This window comes from Panulirus ornatus, chromosome 48 (genome assembly GCF_036320965.1).
Source record: "Panulirus ornatus isolate Po-2019 chromosome 48, ASM3632096v1, whole genome shotgun sequence".
NCBI lineage: Eukaryota > Metazoa > Arthropoda > Malacostraca > Decapoda > Palinuridae > Panulirus > Panulirus ornatus.
Window position 1 is genome coordinate 12,242,596 of NC_092271.1, and position 24,486 is coordinate 12,267,081.

The following is a 24,486-nucleotide window of genomic DNA, read 5'->3' on the forward strand; positions in this document are numbered from 1 at the left end:
GGGGAGGGAGCGGGGGGCTGGAAATCCTCCCCTCTCAATTTTTTTTAATTTTCCAAAAGAAGGAACAGAGCAGGGGGCCAGGTGAGGATATTCCCTCAGTGGCCCAGTTCTCTGTTCTTAACGCTACCTCGCTAACGCGGGAAATGGCGAATAGTTTGAAAAAAAAAAAAAAATATATATATATATATATATATATATATATATATATATATATATATATATAATTACGGAAAGTATAAGATACGCGGTGCGGTTCAAGCAGCTGTCTCATTTGGTTTACGAGCTCATATGTAACCATTCATGATGGGTCATTAGCTACACGCACACGGTGCATGTGGTCTCGAATCACCTTTATCCGAAAAAGTATTGAAGATAATTCAGTTCATGGTCTTAACGATCGTGGCAGCTGACAGGCCTACAGCCCTAACAATCATCCAACATGTAATCATCATTGTACGTCTTTACCACATTAAATTTACCCTAATATAACAAGGGTAGGAACATGAACGCCAAGGGAACTTGAGTTCTTTCCCAAAATTCATAGTTATCAATGTAAACATCTAATGATAAGTTCCACTATCATAATTACGGGAGGCGGTGTCGACGTGAACGTGTTTACACCTTCGCTCAGTCTTCGAGGAAATGATTTAAACGAGAAATTCCGTTCCCAAGGGGTTGTGAGGTTCCCCCACGGTAAACACGGAAGGAAGACCAGCCAAACACCACATCTATTACCCATCAACACGTAAATACTCACACTCACCTTGTCATTTGCAGAGTGATGCTGGCCATTTATATATCCAGTCCTTGCGAATGTCCCTAACAGTCATTAGTATCACTACAAATACACAATGCTAACAAACATCTTTCTAAATCACCAATGTATAGACTATTTTCGTTATATTTACTACATTTACTGTAAGCCACTAGACTCGGCACAACTTTTTCCAACACTGGAACCCGTATAATCTCGCACACACAATGTTACTAATAAACATTTCCCTGCATCACGGAGCCACTGTCCAAGGGTACAACAATCACCTCCTCGGTGCTTAGCCAGACTGTTGCGAGACGCACACTGCCACCAGTATGTAACTGGCAACACAAGAAACGTGCGACCAGCAAGTGACACTGTAACATGGGTACACGCACGAACGAACACTAAACCTGTCCATTCTGAATATTGGACGAACTTCGGCGAAAAACTGAGCAATGCCATCTGGTGGGGCTGGGGGGAAGCTGAGTATCTCCTTCATCCCCCAACAGGTGACAGCACTGAGCCAAAATGCGATTAGAACAGAAAACGGAAGTGAACTTCTGGGAAACCTACATAAATTACATATGACACAAAACGTGAATCTCTGTGAACATACTGATCAACAGACAATTCTTTATTTTCATGTGTAAATCAATGAATAATGATTTTATTTCACCACTTCAGTGAGGCAGGGAAGTTGGGCAGGATTTTTCTTGGTGGAGAGGATGTTAGTAATACTTTTGGCGCCTACACTGGGTGTATGTCCGGCTTGGCGGGTCTTGGATGTGCGGCAGGAGCGTCCGTGAGGTGAATGAGGAATGTGTTAAGGAAGCAGACCGACCTGATCCAAGGAGAGGGATTCGCTGTCGGATGAGGATTCAGGATGATGCCACATGGACTTCTAAAAGGTGGTGGAAATGCCGACATTAAAATCTTATAAACTGATAGTAGAAATCGCCTTCATGGAGACGGTAATACGAAAACTGATTAAACTTCACGAGTGAACGTAATCTACTCACACTTTTATCATCATACCAAGCAAGTAACACCGTGCCACCACCCAAGCAAAGAGGAGGCATCATTCAGTAGTGTATAATATTGTGGAAAAATCGTTTCATACCAGCGCCAACTCCAACAAATTTCGAAGGCGACATGAGAAATCTTCTGTGGAGTCCCCAATCACGAGTGAGTCAAGAGGATCCTAATTATGTGCTCGAACACAAGCGATCTTGAGTCATGTTTTGAAGAGATTGTTTGGAGAGGGGTCGTCTTCCGCAGCAAACACGATCACCGGCAAAGTGACAGCAAAGACACCACTTCACGCGCCAAGAACAAACCACATGTGTATGTTCTGACTGACTGGTGTTGCACACACCGCAGACAACCGGGGATGAGTTCTGCACGGAGCCAGGGAGGTAATGGTGTTGGGTTTCATTCATTCCATCTACCTCATTCCGAATTCGTGTTTGTCAGCACCACGTAGCCAGGCACCGCGAGATTTTGTGTCCTCACCAGCCGATGTTGAAACTCTAGAGGATCCCAGTTGGTTAAGGATAACACACTCGGCATGTGCAACACCTGTCAGGCTATGTAAACTAGGCACATGTAAGGCATATATATATATATATATATATATATATATATATATATATATATATATATATATATATATATATATATATATATATATATATTCCTATGAGTCCACGGGGAAAATGAAATATCTTGGATCACGCGCAAAATTGTGATCCTTTCCAAATATATATATATATTCCTATGAGTCCACGGGGAAAATGAAACACGATAAGTTCCCATCTTTACCAAATGGCGTCGTAGCTACGTCTCTTCGATGTATATCAACTGACTGTTGTATTTCTCTCTTATGTCTCCCCTGATGATGTGAGTATTACACGAAATTGCACTTGGGAACATATCGTGTTTCATTTTCCCCGTGGACTCATAGGAATATACTTGATAACGCGCAAAATTGTGATCCTTTTCAATATATATATATATATATATATATATATATATATATATATATATATATATATATATATATATATATATATATATATATATATATATATATATTAGCAAAAGTAAAATCCTTGGATAAGCACCTCTTTCACTTGGTAACTTGGCTTACTAAGCTGCGGGGTAGCCAATACATCAAGAGACACCACATACATACCTTCAGCACTTCATTCCTTGGAAGTGAATTCACGTCATCGTCGTTCGCGGTTGATGATGATTATGGGAAGCTTGCTGAAGCCACCTTGAACCACTGATGACTTCAGACATGTTTTGATGAACTTCGATTTTGGAGAAATTCCTCTTCGGAGCAGCCACCGTCAGCTGGAGGGCAACAACAATCTCCAGTGCGCCAGAAGAGGTTTGGGTGGAGTTCCTTCATCCGCCGCTTCTCATGACTGCGAGTACCTCCAGCACTGTCATGTGGTGATGGCTATGAGGCCACATTTAGATCGTGCTGTACTACTGGCTTTTCATCAATATCTAATTCATCAGCAGAGCTCCGAGTGTTTCGTGGACTTCGCAATATTTCTCACTGAATCAAGTCGAGTTTAGCTTCACTTCAAATGCCACTCTCATTTGGTCTAATTTTGTGAATGTGTCTTCCAGATATGCAATGGTAGACATTATGAAATCAAAGAAAAAAAAAATCTTTTCTAACCTCTTCCCCATATCACTGAATCATTCATCAGGTTCTTCGTGGGCGATCTGTCGTCAGAGTGTTTCTGAGTTCGACATTCATTCCTGCACTCTGGTTACCCATCTTCGTTCACCCACGGACTTCCGAGTTACGTCAAGAAGTTTGTTCGAAACTGCCCATCGCCGTCGTCCTACAAAGGAAAATGTGGAGTTTCTGGGCATACCCAAAGTAACTATGAACATCAACTGATTGGTTGCTGCATCAGCCACCACCAGATTCATTGTGTGCGTCCACCCAAGAGTAAACACGTAGCTCGAGGATTTTCCACTCAGTCTAAACTGAACTTCCTTTGGGGTTTCCGACTATATGTTTGAACCAATATTGTATGACTATTCAATACTCATCAAGGGAAATATTCAGCCCTCCGAGCATCGGCAAAATGGCATCAAACACAGACCAATAGTTCCTTACACTACCATGAATTCCAAGAAATGATCTTTAATTTCTGACATCCTCTGCAACGACTCTGACCTTACTATCGCAAACATCTGTTCCTGGTAGCTGACATCTGGATTAAAGACCAAGATAACGAAGTGGTACTTTGACCCATTATCTACGTCATGATGGTTTCCAGCACTCTACTGTTGACTGATTCTGCTAACTCACTCTGGAACTTTTTTCAAGTGGTACAAACAGTACATGTCCTGTCACAACGAATATGTTGTTCCATAATCAAACTTCTCAATATATTTCAGGTTGTTAATATTGTCTGGCTTTGATACAGTATCCGAGGAGCCGGGGAGGATAAGGTTCCTATCTGCAGGTGAATGATATAGAGGAACCACCCTTGTCATAACATCCCATTTGCATTATTCTCTGCTTTAAGCACAGACATCTCAGTGCGATCAAGTCTTCTTATGTTTCAGAAGCAGTTCAAACTCTTTCCATGAAATCATGCTACTTTTATGTTCGGAACTTTATGGTTTTCTTAATAACGTACTTATAATTAGGCAGTGAGAGACTCCATCACACTGCTGACTGGAAAAACAGTGTGCAACAGGAGCAGTGTGTGTGTGTGTGGAACGGTACATCGAAATTTTTCTCACTCTCCCCCACCCCCCCATTCACTAAGTTCCGATACATTAAATATTAGTGGAAACATATACCAGTTTGATCCAACCTGAAGTGGTCCACTATGCACTAGCTCCGTCTCTTGTGCCTCCAACAGAGGGCCACTCAGATGGATTAAGAGGTTTGGCAGTTGCTCGCGTTGTCTTGTTACATTCATCGTTGACAGCAGAAGGTCCCTGTTCCTCTTAGGTTCCTCTGTGCACATCAGACCATCCCTCACAAGGTCTAGTTTCTCTGAGGTCTCCTTGGATGCAGCAGTGTCTGCACTTAGCATCAGAGAGGTCTGGCTTCTCTGGTTGGCCCTCCTCTCAGAACAAATTTCAGGACTGGACCTGCGGGACGAAATAATGATGATGAAAAGATATTGCCGATATAAAGAATATTCTTCTGAAACATCTACATAGCATATTCCTCAAAAATAAGTTAACCAATCTGATCAGATATTCAATCATTATAAGAATTTCATTGGAATAATATGTTTCAGAGCATGTGTGTATATAACAATATTTTTATCAGTGTTATCATATCAACTGTCGCAATCCCTTATCTGAGGAATTTACAATTGAAAAACAATAACAGTAACGAACACATTCAGATCTTGCCATCCACAAAACGACTAACACAGAATATAACAGTAACGGTAGATAATATTCTGCCTTAAGAAAAAAAAAAAAAAGCTTTAATTATGGGAAGCGAAAATTATAATTTATTTATACATTTATCCCACCAGCTCGCTAACTAGTTACATAACGAGATACTGCTTTTGAATATGCTGACAACAACAAGCTAGGCTGCTATGTCGCTTGTCGCTATCCTACCTAATTTATCTACCTGACTAGTTCTTAAACTGAGATAAGATATTGCTGCAATCACTGAAAACTAGCCAGCAAATTGGCTAGCTGGCTATATATGGCGCTGGCAAATGTTCAGCTTTCTCCTTTTACGGTTATCTATCAGGCTGGATAAAATCCTCACTTACGATGGCTAGCAGATACCACAGTATAACCATAACAGAACACGGTACCGCTGGCGAGCGACCTTAACAGAACTGAAACATCGTTAACATAAAATTACATATTCATATTCTGAGAGTGAGTCTCTATGATTATTTCTATCCCGTTTTCCTCTCCCAAAGAGTGGTCGTCCTGGAAGCCATGATAAATGGGTCATGCTGTTGTCCCAAGCTTGGTATTCACTCATGCACTGATATAGTTCACAGTTCACTTATGCTAGGGTCTCTTGTGATCCACGTGCGATAGGCCTTGCCTTGTTTACCTAATGGTTAATCTACCACTATCTGTAAACTGGTAAAATCGAGTCAATAACTGTCAGGGCAATATTCCATCACGATCTAAATGACACCATTATCTCTGAAAGCAATTAGAAAATTCACTTGTATTATGCTCAGCCTACCAAGTAATACATTTCTAGAGGCATTATATGGTTAAGTATTTCAAAACTTACCGATACAGAGACAAATTAAAAAAAAAATAGACAATAAGTGAAAATAGCGACTTTTGCACCAGCTAGCAATTGTGTTTATGTTTAGTTCCCGCACTCGCCACGAGATGGCCACCAGGGTGCTTGGCGCGGGCTTTTCAAAGCAGTTAATGAGAGTGAAGGAAACACGAATAGATAAGTTTATCAGCTGTTTATGTTTTGTTATCTTGAGAAATGTAAATACTTGATTATAAGTCAACTCTTTAAATAGATTACGATCACAAGGAAGGCAGAACCCCCTAGAGATCTTGAAGATCTGAGCGACCGCTTAGTCCGCTTAGTGCGACAACATGTGTACAACGACTTAACACCATGAGTACGACGATCCAACCTCTTGAGTACCACTTAATCTTTTGAGTGCAGCAACAATCCTTCAAATGCAACGACTTATTCCCCTGAGTGCAATCACTTAATCTTTTCGCTGCGACGACCATCTTAGGCTGTTAACTCGTCGTACTCAAAAGATCGTCATCGTAAGTCGTCGTGCTCGTAGGGATGAATCATCGTACTCTAAAGATTGTCATCGTACTAACGAGGTTAAGCCGTCAGACTCGAGGGGCTGTGTCGTTCTCAAGAGGTTAAGTCGCACTCGAAGGTAAAGCCGTCGCACTCAACGGGTTAATTCGTCGTACTCAAAGGGATCCGTCGTCGCACTTAAGGCCAAAGTCGTCAACGTCAAGGGGACAAGTCGTTTTACTCATACTGTTGTCATCGTTACACTCAAAAGTGAAGTCGTTGTACTCAAGGAGTTAAGTCGTCGCACTCAAGGGGTCAAGTCGTCGAACTCAAGCGTAAATCGTTGTAATAAGTGTTTAAGTCGTGGCATCGGAACGGTAAATTTGGTATACTCAAGGGTCGTTAGTCGTACTCGTGAGGGGGGGGGGGGGGGGGTTCAGTCGTACATGACGAGCTCGGAAAGATTTCTGAGACATATCGCGCGATTTAAAGCTACATTCAGGAGCTGTGTCAACTGGCGCCACCTGTGGCAGAGGGCAGGGGTTCCTCCTCCATGTTAAACGTCAATGATCTGCTAATCAGCAATGTGTGTGTGTGTGTGTGTGTGTGTGTGTGTGTGTGTGTGTGTGTGTGTGTAAGAGCCCTCAGGTGTGTCCCTGACCGCTGGTGAGTGGTGTGTGCGACCTTAATGACCCAACCAATCAACCAACCAGCCAGCCTCAACCTGTCTGTCATGAGAGTGTCTCAGTCGTAACTGTTCCTATGGTTCTCCTCCCGTCGTGGGTCAGCCACCTCCCTCACCCCGCTGGTCATACTCCACACTTACCCCACACCAGACTACATCGTCTCCACGTGTGTCCTCGACTCTGCCAGGTGTCCTCGAGTGCCAGCGAAACGCGTCGTTCTCGAGTCGTCTTCACGTGTGTCCTCGACTCTGCCAAGTGTCCTCGAGTGCCAGCGAAACGCGTCGTTCTCGAGTCGTCTTCACGTGTGTCCTCGACTCTGCCAAGTGTCCTCGAGTGTCAACGAAACGCGTCGTTCTCGAGTCGTCTTCACGTGTGTCCTCGACTCTGCAAAGTGTCCTCGAGTGCCAGCGAAACGCGTCGTTCTCGAGTCGTCTTCACGTGTGTCCTCGACTCTGCCAAGTGTCCTCGAGTGCCAGCGAAACGCGTCGTTCTCGAGTCGTCTTCACGTGTGTCCTCGACTCTGCCAAGTGTCCTCGAGTGCCAGCGAAACGCGTCGTTCTCGAGTCGTCTTCACGTGTGTCCTCGACTCTGCCAAGTGTCCTCGAGTGTCAGCGAAACGCGTCGTTCTCGAGTCGTCTTCACGTGTGTCCTCGACTCTGCCAGGTGTCCTCGAGTGTCAGCGAAACGCGTCGTTCTCGAGTCGTCTTCACGTGTGTCCTCGACTCTGCCAGGTGTCCTCGAGTGCCAGCGAAACGCGTCGTTCTCGAGTATTGTACATGTCTCGGCAACAAATGACCTACTTCCTTTTCCTCTCTCTCTTCTTCTTCTCCAGAAATATATATTTACGTTAAAGCTACGAAATTTCCTCTCTCTCTCTCTCTCTCTCTCTCTCTCTCTCTCTCTCTCTCTCTCTCTCTCTCTCTCTCTCTCTCTCTCTAATCCGTGGTGCGCGAGGCAGACGGCTCAAAGGGATAACGGGTCACGCACCCTGGTGGGCGGCCCCGGCTTAGACTCCAAATGGTCTCTCGTGGTCACACACACACACACACACACACACACACACACACACACACACACACACACACACACACACACACACACACACACACATACACACACATACACACACACACACACACACACACACACACACACACACATATACACACACACACACACACACACACACACACACACACACACACACTCACATACACACACACACACATACACACACACATACACACACATACACACACACACACACACATACACACTCTTACACACACACATACACACTCTTACACACACACATACACACACACATACACACACATACACACACACACACACACACACACACACACACACACACACACACACACACACACGACAGCAGCAGCAGCGGTGGACCCAAAGATTATTCATGACATTGCCCATTCGATACACCAAGTATTCCCAGATAACGGAGGAAGATGTACACGTAGAGAGGCACGAGATACGCTGTAGATGTAGATACTCAGGGAAGCTGTGGAGTGTTTGCGGGCAGGCAGATGAAAGATACGTATGGCGGGAAAACCCCCCATGGCCCAGCGGCGAGGGTGGCACGAACAGACATCCACCACCATGATCATTCAACATCATCTACAGATCATAACACCAACACAAGGTATTCCAGGCTCCTGGTACGGAGGAGCACCGTGAACACACAGCAAGGAAGGAAACAGTTAAGACTGAACATTAAACTGCTTAATCTAAACTGGCAACGGCTTAACCTCCACCCCAACACTAACCCCACCCCAACCCCAACCCCCAACCCCAACCCCCACTCCAACCCTAGCCTAGGCGTTATGGTGCTCCGCCTCTTTAAGTCGGAGCGACAAAACAAATTAACTTGTATCCATAGTCGTTTATGAGTGAGACGTAAGGCCACCAGCACTGCACAAACAACGGAAAGTTGAGTACTGTAAGCCAGAGCAGGAACACGCTTGTCCAAGTCACATTACCTAGGCTAAGCTTATGTCAAAGCAATACAACATGGATGCTAAAATGAAAAAAGATAGGTCATAAAAAAAAAGATAGGTCATAAAAAAATCATGGATATATTCCTGAAACAGCAAATGAGGATATGGATGGGGAAAATATTAGTCATGTATGTGAGTGAGCTGTAAGAACAACACCAGGACGTTCAATGAAGATGTGGGGGAGTTGGGAATGTTCTGGACTGACTCTACGTGAGACACAAGTGACGAGTGGGGGAAACATACAGCACACCTTGACGACTGGTGGCGTCTTTACTATGGTTGCCGTAAAACCGTTTCTGCTAAGAACATGCCACCTACAGGACAGGGTGAAGCAATATGATTCGACTGCTTAAAAACCACCTTAATCATACCGTAATGGAACATGACCGAAAGGGGAAAAAAAAAAAAAAAGGATGTGCTTAAAATGGATATACATAAAGATGAGGCTCACACGGAAGGAAGATAATGAAGCAGGAATAATGAAGATGAGGAGGAGAGGCAAGATCCTGATGCTCAGTCGCCATGCACTCCCCAATGTTTACACTTAGCCAAGCTATACATGATCTGATTTAAATCAATATCCGGCGAGGTTTACCCACATATGTATGGTAACCTTTAATGTACGTATGAGCGGGTGGGAGGGAGGCGCCGGCAAGACACATGACAATGGTTTCTGCACCTCTTACATCAATGGTGATTGTGAAGTTATGTACGGTAGCTACAGACCTTAGCTGATATGGCAGACTCTCTCACGTCTATATAACTATTGCCATCAAATTTTGGAAATATAATACGTCACTCTACAGTATGATTTCCTGGTAATGTTTAATGTCTTATTCTTAGGATACATGGGCTCCGTACTTGCCTTATATGTTTTTATACCTATGCTGTTGAATACCTTTTCACTCTCAAATGTGAATAAACCACTGATATAATGTCACCATCAACCATAATCAAGTGAAAGTTAAAAAGAAAAGAAAGTTTCGTTCGGTTGTCATTTTCACAAATAGGGCACGGCCCTGTGGCGCAACGGATAACGCGTCTGACTACGGATCAGAAGATTCCAGGTTCGAATCCTGGCAGGGTCGCAGAATATTTTACCTAACTGTTAAATCTACCATTAATAGATTTTAGGCGCAATACTGTTTTACCTAACTGTTAAATCTACCATAAATAGATTTTAAGTGCAATACTAAACCATTTCGATTGCAAACTTCACATTAGTGTGAATGATAGCAAAATTTTCCTAACGTCTTTTCCCCGTAACATTATAACACAATACAAGAATGATTCTTCACTGGCCCGAATTTTTTTACCTCGAAATCTTACAGTATAACACGGCAGATGATACTATGATTAACACTTTAAAAACAAATGATATTAATCTCCATCAATGACTTGTTTATCTGGCAGTAACTATGTAGTTTTCTTATTCATATGAACCATTATGCACAATATGTACTTCAATATGTACTGATTGAAAACATTCCCAACAACTTGCGTCCGTACTTTGCAGTTCAGTAACTACTTATGAAGACAATTATGATAGTTAAGAGTTAAGAGAGTGTAATAAGGAGTTAAACATGTAGTGATAAGGAGTTAAACATGTAGTGATAAGGAGTTAAACATGTAGTGATAAGGAGTTAAACATGTAGTGATAAGGAGTTAAACATGTAGTGATAAGGAGTTCACATGTATGATCTGTTATCTAAAACAACAGAAGAAGGCGTCTCAAGTTACTTCAAATGATGGTTCTAAAATGCTACTGTCGGCCTGAGAGACCCGTGTAGATTACTGGTCTAAAGGAACCAACACACCAACCTCAAAAATTGGTTCGTAACTCTACCACCTCACCACGACTGCCTTTTTTTTTTTCTATCACTTTTGGTTAATTGTTCTATGCTTCGTGCAATATCTTGGTGGATATCTCCGTCCTGGTCGGTGCTATTGTGCAATACTTGAACCCTTGGGCTCAACAGATATGATTAGTAACAGACTACAGCAACGAAAATACTCAGATTTTTTCTTCTTCCCCAAAATTAATTTTTTTTTTCACTTGAACACTTTCACTTTCCTTCACGGCCCTGTGGCGCAACGGATAACGCGTCTGACTACGGATCAGAAGATTCCAGGTTCGAATCCTGGCAGGGTCGGATGTAAATTTTTTCAATGTTTTTCGAACGTTATTTTGTAATCACCGAATACCTATTAGTGGATTTCCTAACAACAGTATATGCTATGATGCCTTAGTTAAGCGAACACCACAAATAATGCACATTTTATTTTAGTCTAGTACCAAGCGAGAATCTCTCAACATAGAAAACGACACGCAACAGGAACTATAGTAAAACGTACATCATATGTTTACGAAGACCAGGTAATGCCCTCATGGCCTCTTAGGAATATATATCTCATCATATCTCCTCTTACTCTTCCATTATCTACATAGGACAAACCGACATCTTCCCACCTCTTTTCGCAGCTCAGTTCACCCTCGTCTACCATCTACCATTCTTGTGTTTGAACCTTTCCCGCAAGTCTGGTATGTGTCTGCTCAAGCGAGATTAAACACAGGCGGCAGGTACTAGCTCAGGTACAATATATGACGTGTGTGCATCCCTCCTGCACATCTCACAGTCCACGTACTTGGAAGGTAATTTTGCAACTGACTCGTTCATAATGTCTCCCTCACGATCCGTCTCACATGATGATCTGCTGGTGAACAGATCTGCATGATGATAGACGACAGTGTGTGTGTTCAAACCCCTTCTCATGTTCATGACTTTGCCTCAAATAGGGTCTGATTAATTTAGGCATTTGTACGACACTTGCTGCATGGTTTCAATCTCCATGTTTTGGAATTCAACCTCATTGTCTCCTTAAGAGTTCAATGCTTCATAGGTTCCTTCTTTACAATTTCATTTATACGAGGCTGGTGACGCAGTCTCTTATCTCTTCAACACTGAAATAGCTCGTAGTCTCACCTGTCTTTAACTGGTGCCGTTACGGAGGTCACAATGGTGTTATACAGGACAGGGGCAATCCCTTCACTAACTTACGTTCTATTTCCTAAATCAATGTCCCATTTATGACACGGTTGATAAGACGGGTCACGACAGCTGACAGGTCAGCTGCAACAGGAGTCGCCGTCGACCCACGATCATCATCAGCGTGACCTCCTCGCCCTCATTAATACCACCATCTGACCCCTGATGACCTCCTGAAATACACGATTTGAGAGAACACGAAGGTCGAGTCTGTGTTGGGCCGACGCGTTGCTGGCTGGCGCTCGCTCGCTGCCGTTGGCCATCCCTCACCCGCACCTCCTTGATTTCTCCTACGATCAACTGCAACAAAGAAAACCAGGTCACTATTGGCCCAGAACCCTCTGCACGAGTCGCCAGAATGCCATGTAGTCCTTCGATATGGGTCACTCCGGTTATTTGCTTAAAATCGTGTTTTTCTTTCGAAACTTTTGTTGCTAAACAGGACGAAGAATAGTGAGACGCTGCCTGGAAGTGAGCGTGGTCATCTACAACTTGACTTATACATATTTAGGCTACTTCCTCTTGATGGAGTGTCAGTCATAAGCTTCTTACTCATGTTGACAGACTCGCAATCATCAGACTCTCGTATACACGTGAGACGCCAGCAGGTAGACCAACCGCTCTCCTCCTCCTCTACCTACTCACTTGTACTGCTACATGTTCTCACCTCATGACCTAAAACGACCGTCATGCCCGACATATGGACTTCAAACTCCAGCTAAGAACCTCGTGATATACCCTGTGGTCTTCTGTTATCATTTCCTCTCATGTACTCCTTTATACTGTTTTCTAGCAGTAAGTGTAGTCTTAGGTCGTCAGGTCTTCTGTCATCCGTCCTTCCCATGTACTGTCCACAGGTAAATTACCTCGTCATAGACCACCAGGTCTTCTGTTTTCTATCTCATGTACCGACCTTCCATGTACTGTTATCCAACAGATAAGTTTGCCATAGATAACTAAGGTGTTCTCGTCATAATCCACCAGGTCGTCTGTTACCTCTCCGTCCTACATGGCTGCGCAGTCGTATTGCATTGACGTCAGTGACACGAAACTTTTCAGACATAGTGAGACGCTCTGCGATGTCGAGAAACCTGCAGCGCACATACCATGGAGCGTTACCCCTCCATATGTTGCCTCCTATGAAGCTACGGGTCCTCTCCCAGATACTCCTTTACCATTTAAAGCGGGACATCTGCCGAGGAACTCACCTCGTCACCTATATTACACCAACCTTGCCGCTAGACACAGCAAGTGAAACTGGTATTCTCAGGGACACACAGTGAACGACGACCACATCATTTGGTCAACATACCCGGTGTGCTGCAGGACATGGACCTCTCGTATGGCAGCTGGTGTGCCCAGGATCTAGCGATTCTGGTCATTCTACGATGTGAAACATTTTCACCGGTGTCCTGCCTGTGTGCGGACACGTCATGTTCACCGCCGGTGCCTGATACACGTCAACATTCCTGCAGAAGGACGGTGATATTGAGCGGGAGGCAGGGGCCGCACACCGCCAGCCACGACTCCTGGCTGTTCTGGTGACGTGAGTCAGGTGGTGATGGGGGCGTCACCTGGTGAACGCAAGCTGTGAGGTAGGTGTGCGTGCCTCACCTCCATCATCTCAGGAGTACATGGTGTTCTGAGGGCGTGTGAGTGACCCCCACACACTCTCGAGTGTGAGTGCGTGTGGCGTCCCCCTGGCTCGGGACAGCGTCAGCACCTGCCGTGTCCAGCGGCCGTCAGCCTTCTCCAGGTTGTTGGGGTTGGCAACTTCTGCCTTATGTCTACTTCTCACGGAAGGAAACAAAAGGTTGGCATACGAGGCCACGATAATGCTATACATCAAGACAATAAACGCTGCTCCTTGCATGATAACCAAGTTTTTCTCTTTTTTTTCGAATCCAGGATAGTTTACAGTCCCAGTAATTGTCCCTAATTACCTTAATTACACCAGAGACTCTCCGGAATTATATAGAATAAAACAACATCTGCGGAGAAGAATACCAACAGGACATACTCCCCCGGCCAATACATCTCAGGTCTCTGCTTTTACTTAGGATGAACTTTTACTCTGTTGTTGTGGGAAGATTCTTCGCTGTGAGCCACAGTGAGGACGGCTTCCATGCTGCTGCTAATGCAGTCACCACGCTCACTCAGCCAACCCTTGACTACACGACACACGACACAATAACTCCCGCTCCGCCGCCCTGAGCTCTCGCAATAGGGCAATATCCGAGGACATGAAAGACCTAGGGATATATAAAGGTATGGGGGGCGGGGGAGAACCTTCAAGTGGTAGGGTAACACAGAAAGGCTTGGAGAAACTTGGTAAGGGAAGGGAAACATGGTGGAGGTGGGATAACCTGTAGGTGATAGGGAAACATGGAAAGTGGGTGGGTGGGGGAAACATGGTGGGGCTATATTAGAGGGTTGGGAGGAAGGAGAAGAACGTAAACTGTCATACCAGAATGTCAGTACACCTCACACTTCCACACGTGAATATATTTCCCATCTGTACGTATACAAAACAAAATATGACACACCAAGTCAACCCTCGAGAGGCCAGTCACAAAAGAGAAACTATGTAAAGCAAGTTGGCTGACGCTTGCCTCACATGCAAGCCTCAGTGACGAGGTCACTTACAGACACACACAGATCTCGAACGCAGGAGCCAACACAGTACCTGTAGATGCTGATGACGTGGAATATCATGATTCCACTCTCGTTCATAGGAAGGAGGAGGAGGAACTACTCCGGATGTGAGAGCAGTAACCCCACAGTAGGGCGGATAATACGCCTGTATTGATATGAAATTGCTCATGTCAAAGAAAACGATAAACATATCTGCATAACACCTCCAGCTTCTGAAACTTCGAAGACCTTGTGAGGTTGATTATGTGGGGCTTCAAAGAGAGAGAGAATGGAACATATGTTACGTATATGTTACAACGAGGTTAAATCACGGCGTTTAGAAATTTAACACCGGGGATCCGAGCGACAGAAAGAAATATGAGCATGAAATTATCTGAGCATTATTGAATTTAACTGACATGCTGCACAGGTCCACACTGAGTGAGGGAAATATGTTAAGTACGAGAAAGAACTGGCAGCTACAGGGATGAAGGAATACCACTGAGCCACAGTGATCTCCACTAGACGTCAAGCACAACATGAAGTGTCCCAGCGCACCAGCACCAACCCCATGGATGGCCAGTCAAGCTGGCCGGCTCTCCTGAAGTGCCTATGCTGGGGTTTCGAAGGGACTGGGAGATGGATACACAGAGGGTGGGCGTGCCCGTGAGAAGGAACAGATATGAGTGTGGTCGAGGGACCCTGAGGAAGCAGAGGCACTGAGTAGTGTGAGGTAGTCGTAAGTCAAAATGAGAGAGTTGGGATAGTGGTCGTGAGTTCAGGAACTCGTGATGGGTGTTTGATGATCCACATGGTTGAGGAGGGATGATAACTGGAGGATCTCTCCTCCGACCAGGACCTTCCTGGGTCGCTCTTGTGGTGGACATTGAACGCACAGGTTTCAGCGCATGGATGTAAACAAACCAATACCTCTTAACAAGAAACCAAAGAGCTCGGTTGTGTGTGTGTGTGTGTATATATATATATATATATATATATATATATATATATATATATATATATATATATATATATATATATATATGATGATACAGCGCTGGTGGCTGATTCATGTGAGAAACTGTAGAAGCTGGTGACTGAGTTTGGTAAAGTGTGTGAAAGAAGAAAGTTAAGAGTAAATGTAATTAAGAGCAAGGTTGTTAGGTACAGTAGGGTTGAGGGTCAATTCAATTGGGAGGTGAGTTTGAATGGAGAAAGACTGGAGGAAGTGAAGTGTTTTAGATATCTGGGAGTGGATCTGGCAGCGGATGGAACCATGGAAGCGGAAGTGGATCATAGGGTGGGGGAGGGGGCGAAAATTCTGGGAGCCTTGAAGAATGTGTGGAAGTCGAGAACATTATCTCGGAAAGCAAAAATGGGTATGTTTGAAGGAATAGTGGTTCCAACAATGTTGTATGGTTGCGAGGCGTGGACTATGGATAGAGTTGTGCGCAGGAGGATGGATGTGCTGGAAATGAGATGTTTGAGGACAATGTGTGGTGTGAGGTGGTTTGATCGAGTAAGTAACGTAAGGGTAAGAGAGATGTGTGGAAATAAAAAGAGCGTGGTTGAGAGAGCAGAAGAGGGTGTTTTGAAATGGTTTGGTCACATGGAGAGAATGAGTGAGGAAAGATTGACCAAGAGGATATATGTCTCGGAGGTGGAGGGAACGAGGAGAAGAGGGAGACCAAATTGGAGGTGGAAAGATGGAGTGAAAAAGATTTTGTGTGATCGGGGCCTGAACTTGCAGGAGGGTGAAAGGATGGCAAAGAATAGAGTGAATTGGAGCGATGTGGTATACCGGGGTTGACGTGCTGTCAGTGGATTGAATCAAGGCATGTGTATGGGGGTGGGTTGGGCCATTTCTTTCGTCTGTTTCCTTGCGCTACCTCGCAAACGCGGGAGACAGCGACAAAGCAAAAAAAAGAAAAAAAAAAAAAAATATATATATATATATATATATATATATATATATATATATATATATATATATATATATATATTTATATATATATATATATATATATTTTTTTTTTTTTTTCTTTTTTTTTTTGCTTTGTTGCTGTCTCCCGCGTTTGCGAGGTAGCGCAAGGAAACAGACGAAAGAAATGGCCCAACCCACCCCCATACACATGTATATACATACGTCCACACACGCAAATATACATACCTACACAGCTTTCCATGGTTTACCCCAGACGCTTCACATGCCTTGATTCAATCCACTGACAGCACGTCAACCCCGGTATACCACATCGCTCCAATTCAATCTATTCCTTGCCCTCCTTTCACCCTCCTGCATGTTCAGGCCCCGATCACACAAAATCTTTTTCACTCCATCTTTCCACCTCCAATTTGGTCTCCCTCTTCTCCTCGTTCCCTCCACCTCCGACACATATATCCTCTTGGTCAATCTTTCCTCACTCATTCTCTCCATGTGACCAAACCATTTCAAAACACCCTCTTCTGCTCTCTCAACCACGCTCTTTTTATTTCCACACATCTCTCTTACCCTTACGTTACTTACTCGATCAAACCACCTCACACCACACATTGTCCTCAAACATCTCATTTCCAGCACATCCATCCTCCTGCGCACAACTCTATCCATAGTCCACGCCTCGCAACCATACAACATTGTTGGAACCACTATTCCTTCAAACATACCCATTTTTGCTTTCCGAGATAATGTTCTCGACTTCCACACATTCTTCAAGGCTCCCAGAATTTTCGCCCCCTCCCCCACCCTATGATCCACTTCCGCTTCCATGTTTCCATCCGCTGCCAGATCCACTCCCAGATATCTAAAACACTTCACTTCCTCCAGTTTTTCTCCATTCAAACTCACCTCCCAATTGACTTGACCCTCAACCCTACTGTACCTAATAACCTTGCTCTTATTCACATTCACTCTTAACTTTCTTCTTTCACACACTTTACCAAACTCAGTCACCAGCTTCTGCAGTTTCTCACATGAGTCAGCCACCAGCGCTGTATCATCAGCGAACAACAACTGACTCACTTCCCAAGCTCTCTCATCCCCAACAGACTTCATACTTGCCCCTCTTTCCAAAACTCTTGCATTCACCTCCCTAACAACCCCATCCATAAACAAATTAAACAACCATGGAGACATCACACACCCCTGCCGCAAACCTACATTCACTGAGAACCAATCACTTTCTTCTCTTCCTACACGTACACATGCCTTACATCCTCGATAAAAACTTTTCACTGCTTCTAACAACTTGCCTCCCACACCATATATTCTTAATACCTTCCACAGAGCATCTCTATCAACTCTATCATATGCCTTCTCCAGATCCATAAATGCTACATACAAATCCATTTGCTTTTCTAAGTATTTCTCACATACATTCTTCCACGGGGAAAATGAAACATGAAAAGTTCCCAAGTGCACTTTCGTGTAATAATCACATCAGGAGAGACACAAGAGAGAAATATAACATTCAGTTAATATCCATCGAAGAGACGAAGCTAGGATGCCATTTGGTAAACATGTGATTGTCCAAAACATACACGACAGTGCACTTGAGAACTTTTCGTGTTTCATTTTCCCCGTGGACTTATAGGAATATCTTGATCACGCGCAAAATTGTGATCCTTTCCAATATATATATATATATATATATATATATATATATATATATATATATATATATTTTTTTTTTTTTTTCATACTATTCGCCATTTCCCGCATTAGCGAGGTAGCGCTAAGAATAGAGGACTGGGCCTTTGAGGGAATATCCTCACCTGGCCCCCTTCTCTGTTCCTTCTTTTGGAAAAAAAAAAAAAAGGAAGGATATATATATATATATATATATATATATATATATATATATATATATATATATATATATATATATATATATATATATATATATATATATATATATTTTTTTTTTTTTTTCTTTTTTTTTTTTTTTTTTGCTTTGTCGCTGTCTCCCGCGTTTGCGGAAAGTTGTGGGGGGCCTGGATGTGGAAAGGGAGCTGTGGTTTCGGGCATTATTGCATGGCAGCTAGAGACTGAGTGTGAACGCATGGAGCCTTTGTTGTCTTTTCCTAGCGCTACCTCGCACACATGAGGGGGGAGGGGGATGGTATTCCATGTGTGGCGAGGTGGCGATGGGAATAAATAAAGGCAGACAGTGTGAATTGTGTGCATGGGTATATATGTATGTGTCTGTGTGTGTATATATATGTGTACACTGAGATGTATAGGTATGTATATTTGCGTGTGTGGACGTGTATGTATATACATGTGTATGGTGGTGGGTTGGGCTATTTCTTTCGTCTGTTTCCTTGCGCTACCTCGCAAACGCGGGAGACAGCGACAAAGCAAAATAAATAATAAATAAAAAAAAAAAATATATATATATATATATATATATATATATATATATATATATATATATATATATATATATATATATATATACATGCCTTCACCCTCTCAATCAATACCCTCCCATATAATTTACCAGGAATACGCAACAAACTTATACCTCTGTAATTTGAGCACTCACTCTTATCCCCCTTGCCTTTGTACAATGGCACTATGCACGCATTCCGCCAATCCTCAGGCACCTCACCATGAGTCATACATACATTAAATAACCTTACCAACCAGTCAACAATACAGTCACCCCCTTTTTTAATAAATTCCACTGCAATACCATCCAAACCTGCTGCCTTGCCGGCTTTCATCTTCCGCAAAGCTTTTACTACCTCTTCTCTGTTTACCAAATCATTTTCCCTAACCCTCTCACTTTGCACACCACCTCGACCAAAACACCCTATATCTGCCACTCTATCATCAAACACATTCAATAAACCTTCAAAATACTCACTCCATCTCCTTCTCACATCACCACTACTTGTTATCACCTCCCAATTTGCGCCCTTCACTGAAGTTCCCATTTGCTCCCTTGTCTTACGTACTTTATTTACCTTTATGGAAAGTTGTGTGGGGCCTGGATGAGGAAAGGGAGCTGTGGTTTCGTGCATTATTGCATGACAGCTAGAGACTGAGTGTGAACGAATGGGGCCTTTGTTGTCTTTTCCTAGCGCTACCTCGCACACATGAGGGGGGAGGGGGATGGTATTCCATGTGTGGCGAGGTGGCGATGGGAATAAATAAAGACAGACAGTGTGAATTGTGTGCATGGGTATATATGTATGTGTCTGTGTGTGTATATATATGTGTACATTGATATGTATAGGTATGTATATTTGCGTGTGTGGACGTGTATGTATATACATGTGTATTGTGGTGGGTTGGGCTATTTCTTTCGTCTGTTTCCTTGCGCTACCTCGCAAACGCGGGAGACAGCGACAAAGCAAAATAAAAATAAATAAATAAATATATATATATATATATATATATATATATATATATATATATATATATATATATATATATATATACACAGATGAGTTACGGTAAGTCAGACATAGTCTTGTCCATCATGGAAGAGAAAAGAGAAAGGAGCGTTGATCACAAGCAATACGACGACAGAACAACCAGAGGCAACAACGTGAAAATCAAGCAAGAACTTTGTTAGACGAGGAAACATCAGGAAATAATGATATGCAACAGAAGGAACACAAGAGACTGACTCACGAAGAAGAGTTGAACAATTATATGAAAGAAGAGATGGTGAAAGAGATGCCCCCTCCTCCCTACATACTGGAGAACTTCCTCCTCACACAACACAGCATCACCCTGGTTGGACCTGTCTGGAGTGAATGATATAAATATGTCAGCAGGAAAAATCTGTCTGTCATTCGTATTTTGTCAGTGTTCAGGTACTTCTGGAACTCCATCTACTGATATGACAAGTTTCCATCTTAGTAACAGAGAGAAATCATTAACAGATGATTGGCTGAACAGAAGGATATATAGGACGAAGGTTGATCGGAGGTCAGACTAGACTCAACCTGCGGTTTCCGGAGGTCAGACTAGACTCAACTTGCGGTTTCCGGAGATCAGACTAGACTCAACCTGCAGTTTCCGGAGGTCAGACTAGACTCAACCTGCGGTTTCCGGAGGTCAGACTAGATTCAACCTGCGGTTTCGTAACTACACTTGACCTGCGGTTTAGGCCTATTGACTCAATCTGCGGTTATGGTCTCGACTCAACCTGCGGTTTTGGCCTATTGACTCAAGCTGCAGTTTCGTCTCTACACTACACCTGCGGTTTTGGCCTACTGACTCAAGCTGCGGTTTTGGCCTATTGACTCAAGCTGCGGTTTTGGCCCATTGACTCAAGCTGCGGTTTTGGCCTACTGACTCAAGCTGCGGTTTTGGCCTATTGTCTCAAGCTGCGGTTTTGGCCTATTGACTCAAGCTGCGGTTTTGGCCCATTGACTCAAGCTGCGGTTTCATCTCTACACTAAGCCTGCGGTTCTGGCCTCTTGACTCAAACTGCGGTTTCGTCTCCACACTGCATCAGCGGTTTGAGCCGCTTGACTCAACTTGCGGTTTCGTCTACACTAAACCTGCGGTTCTGGCCGCTTGACTCAACCTGCGGTTCCGTCTAAAGCTGCGGGTTGAGTCTGGTGACGCAGTCGCTGAAACGGATGTAATCCCGCCCGAGTTACAGCTGGGTTATGATACATTTGTGTCTGTACTTTCTGAAATAAAAACCTCTGTGTATTAGACCAATTTTCCCTCTAAAAAAAGAAAAAAAAAAACTAACCGTGAATTGCCGCAGTAGTTAGTTGCGGCAACACTGGCCTCAGGCAATGCATCAGTGCCATTAAAGGTCAGAGGTCATGTAATCAAGTTAATTAGGCACAAATTGGGTCATAATGCAGGAGGACCGCCTCACTGTCGTGATAAAGGTCCCCAAACCGTCCCTTACTCCCCCATCCCCAACCACCCTAAAAAAAATTTATATATATACACAATAAATAAACCTCAGTGGATCGATCATCTTTTTTTTTATGTTGAAGGCTCCAGTCACGGACGGATGTCCACATCAAGGCCAGGCCTAAAGCGATATATAGAGAAAAAATTATGAAACAGAAAAAGAAAACACAAGGGAAAGTATTTATGAATATTTGAGAAAGTGAACGTGTAATTTGTCCCATTTTCTCTTCTAATTCTTCGCGATAACTTAAGAAACCCTTCTATGACGTGTTTGAACGTCGTGTGTGGGGGAAACATTTGGTGGCAAGGAGAGCACAGAATCTTTCAATTGAGGACACTGCTCTTGTTTATATCGCCTCACAAAAAAAAAAAACGATCAACATGAAATTACTTAATCCACGATGCTTTAAGAAAAAAGGGGAAAGCATAGACAAACGGTTTGAAAATCGTCCACAAACAAGGAAGAGGAGGAAAAGGTTGGAGGGAGGGGGAAGCAATTTTCATAAAGTGCCCTACGTGTTCTCTCATGTTGGCTCCTCGTAACTCGCCAGTAATTGCCTCCCCAGGAGCGGAGCCGCAGGGTAAGTACACACGAGGCTTTGTTTTAACAAGATATAATCAAGTGTCTCTTAAACCTGTAAGTACTCCTGCCTGCCTGATGTGTTCGACCATAAGCGTCACGATCGTCTGAGAACACTTAGATCATTTCACAAGAGAGATCTGCCAACGTTTTAATTGTATGGAGGTGAACGTGTGTGTGTGTGTGTGTGTGTGTGTGTGTGTGTGTTTGCCGGTAAATCGCAAACATGTGTGAACTGTTTACATGCATGTGTGGATGTTTTTGAGTTAGGGAGCGGGTATTTACGCGTTTGGGTATATGTAGAGCGGATGTTTCTACGCGTGTGAGCACATACAGAGCGTATGTGTGCATGGGTCAAGGTATGTATGACTATATATATTATCAAGGGCAGGAGGGGGTGGGCGGCCACGGTCACGTGAGGAATCTGTTTTATTCTGAGGTCGTATCCAATGAGGTCACAGCCCACGCCCTCCACCAGTAAGGTCACAGCCCACGCCTACCACAAGTAAGGTCACAGCCCACGCCCGCCACCAGTAAGGTCACACCCCACGCCCACCACCAGTAAGGTCACAGCCCACGCCCTCCACCAGTAAGGTCACAGCCCACGACCACCACCAGTAAGGTCACAGCCCACGCCCGCCACCAGTAAGGTCACAGCCCACGCCTACCACAAGTAAGGTCACAGCCCACGCCCTCCACCAGTAAGGTCACAGCCCACGCCCTCCACCAGTAAGGTCATAGCCCAGGTACACCACCAGTAAGGTCACACCCCGCGCCAATCACCAGTAATGTTACGATCCAAGTCTATCAATATTAAGGTCACAACCCATGCCCACTACCAGTAAGGTCACAGACTGCGCCCACCACCAGTAGAGTCACACCCCACGCCCACCAACAGTAAGGTCAAACCCACGCCCACCACCAGTAAGGTCACACCTCACGCTAATCACCAGTAATGTCACGATCCAAGTCTACCAACATTAAGGTCACAACCCATGCCCACTACCAGTCAGGTCACAGACCGCCCCCACCACCAGTAGTCACATCCCACGCCCACCACCAGTAATGCCACAATCCATGCCTACCATTAGCAAGGTCACAAACCACATCCACCACCAATAAGGTACCCTACGCCCGCTACCAGTAAGGCCACAGCCCACCAACAGTAAGGTCTTAACCCACAATACAACCAGTAAGGCCACAGCCCACCACCAGTAAGGTCACAACCCATGGCTATCACCAGTAAGGTTACAACCCACGTCTATCACCAGTAAGGTCACAGCCAGCGTCTATCATCAGTAAGGTCACGGCCAACGTCTATCACCAGTAAGGTCACAAAGTCTATCACTAGTAAGGTCACAGCCCACCACCATTAAGGTCTTAACCCAGAGGTATCATAAGTAAGATCACAACCCACGTCTATCACCAGTAAGGTCACAGCACACCACCAGTAAAGTCTTAACCCATAGGTATCACCAGCAAGGTCACAGCCCACCACCAGTAAGGTCTTAACCGATAGCTATCACCAGTAAGGTCTTAACCGATAGCTATCACCAGTAAGGTCTTAACCGATAGCTATCACCAGTAAGGTCACAACCCACGTCTATCACCAGTAAGGTCACAGCCAACGTCTATCACCAGTCAAGTCACAGCTCGCGTCCACCAGCAGTAAGGTCAGAGCCCACTTCCAACAAGGTCGCACAACACGGTGTCCTGAACCATCAGGTAATCTTAATTGATGAAGAACATAATGTACGTAAGTCGTGTGTACATCATACTCACGTACAACCAGAAAGTTAAGAGTGGTAACTCTGTGTGTGATGATGTAGGTGAATGATGATTATACTGCGTGCCACCTGAGTCGAAGCACTTCCGGGGTGTGTAATCACCTATTTGTCCTGCACAGGAAGGAAGGGTGTGTGTGTGAGTGTGAGTGTGTGTGTGTGTGTGTGAGAGGTCATGCGTGACTTGATAAGGCTCAGTGAATTTGGGGACCCCCTCTGTAAGAACCTCGCGTGGGGCCCCATACTAGATGGCTGCTATTATCATTATCATTATCCAGATTTAACCCAGTTCTCGCCTTCCTCCAGGACTCCCGTTAG

General features: G+C 44.1%; 1 protein-coding gene and 2 non-coding genes across 3 annotated transcripts in view; all 3 read left to right on the forward strand.

Annotated features, from left to right (window-relative positions):
* The window catches only part of Naam (Nicotinamide amidase), a 233,641-nt gene that overhangs the window by 58,411 nt on the left and 150,744 nt on the right, over positions 1-24,486 (forward strand). The window lies entirely within an intron of this gene.
* On the forward strand, positions 10,244-10,316 carry TRNAR-ACG (transfer RNA arginine (anticodon ACG)). Its single transcript has one exon. It is a non-coding gene; the product is annotated as a tRNA-Arg (tRNA).
* TRNAR-ACG (transfer RNA arginine (anticodon ACG)) lies at positions 11,309-11,381 on the forward strand. Its single transcript has one exon. It is a non-coding gene; the product is annotated as a tRNA-Arg (tRNA).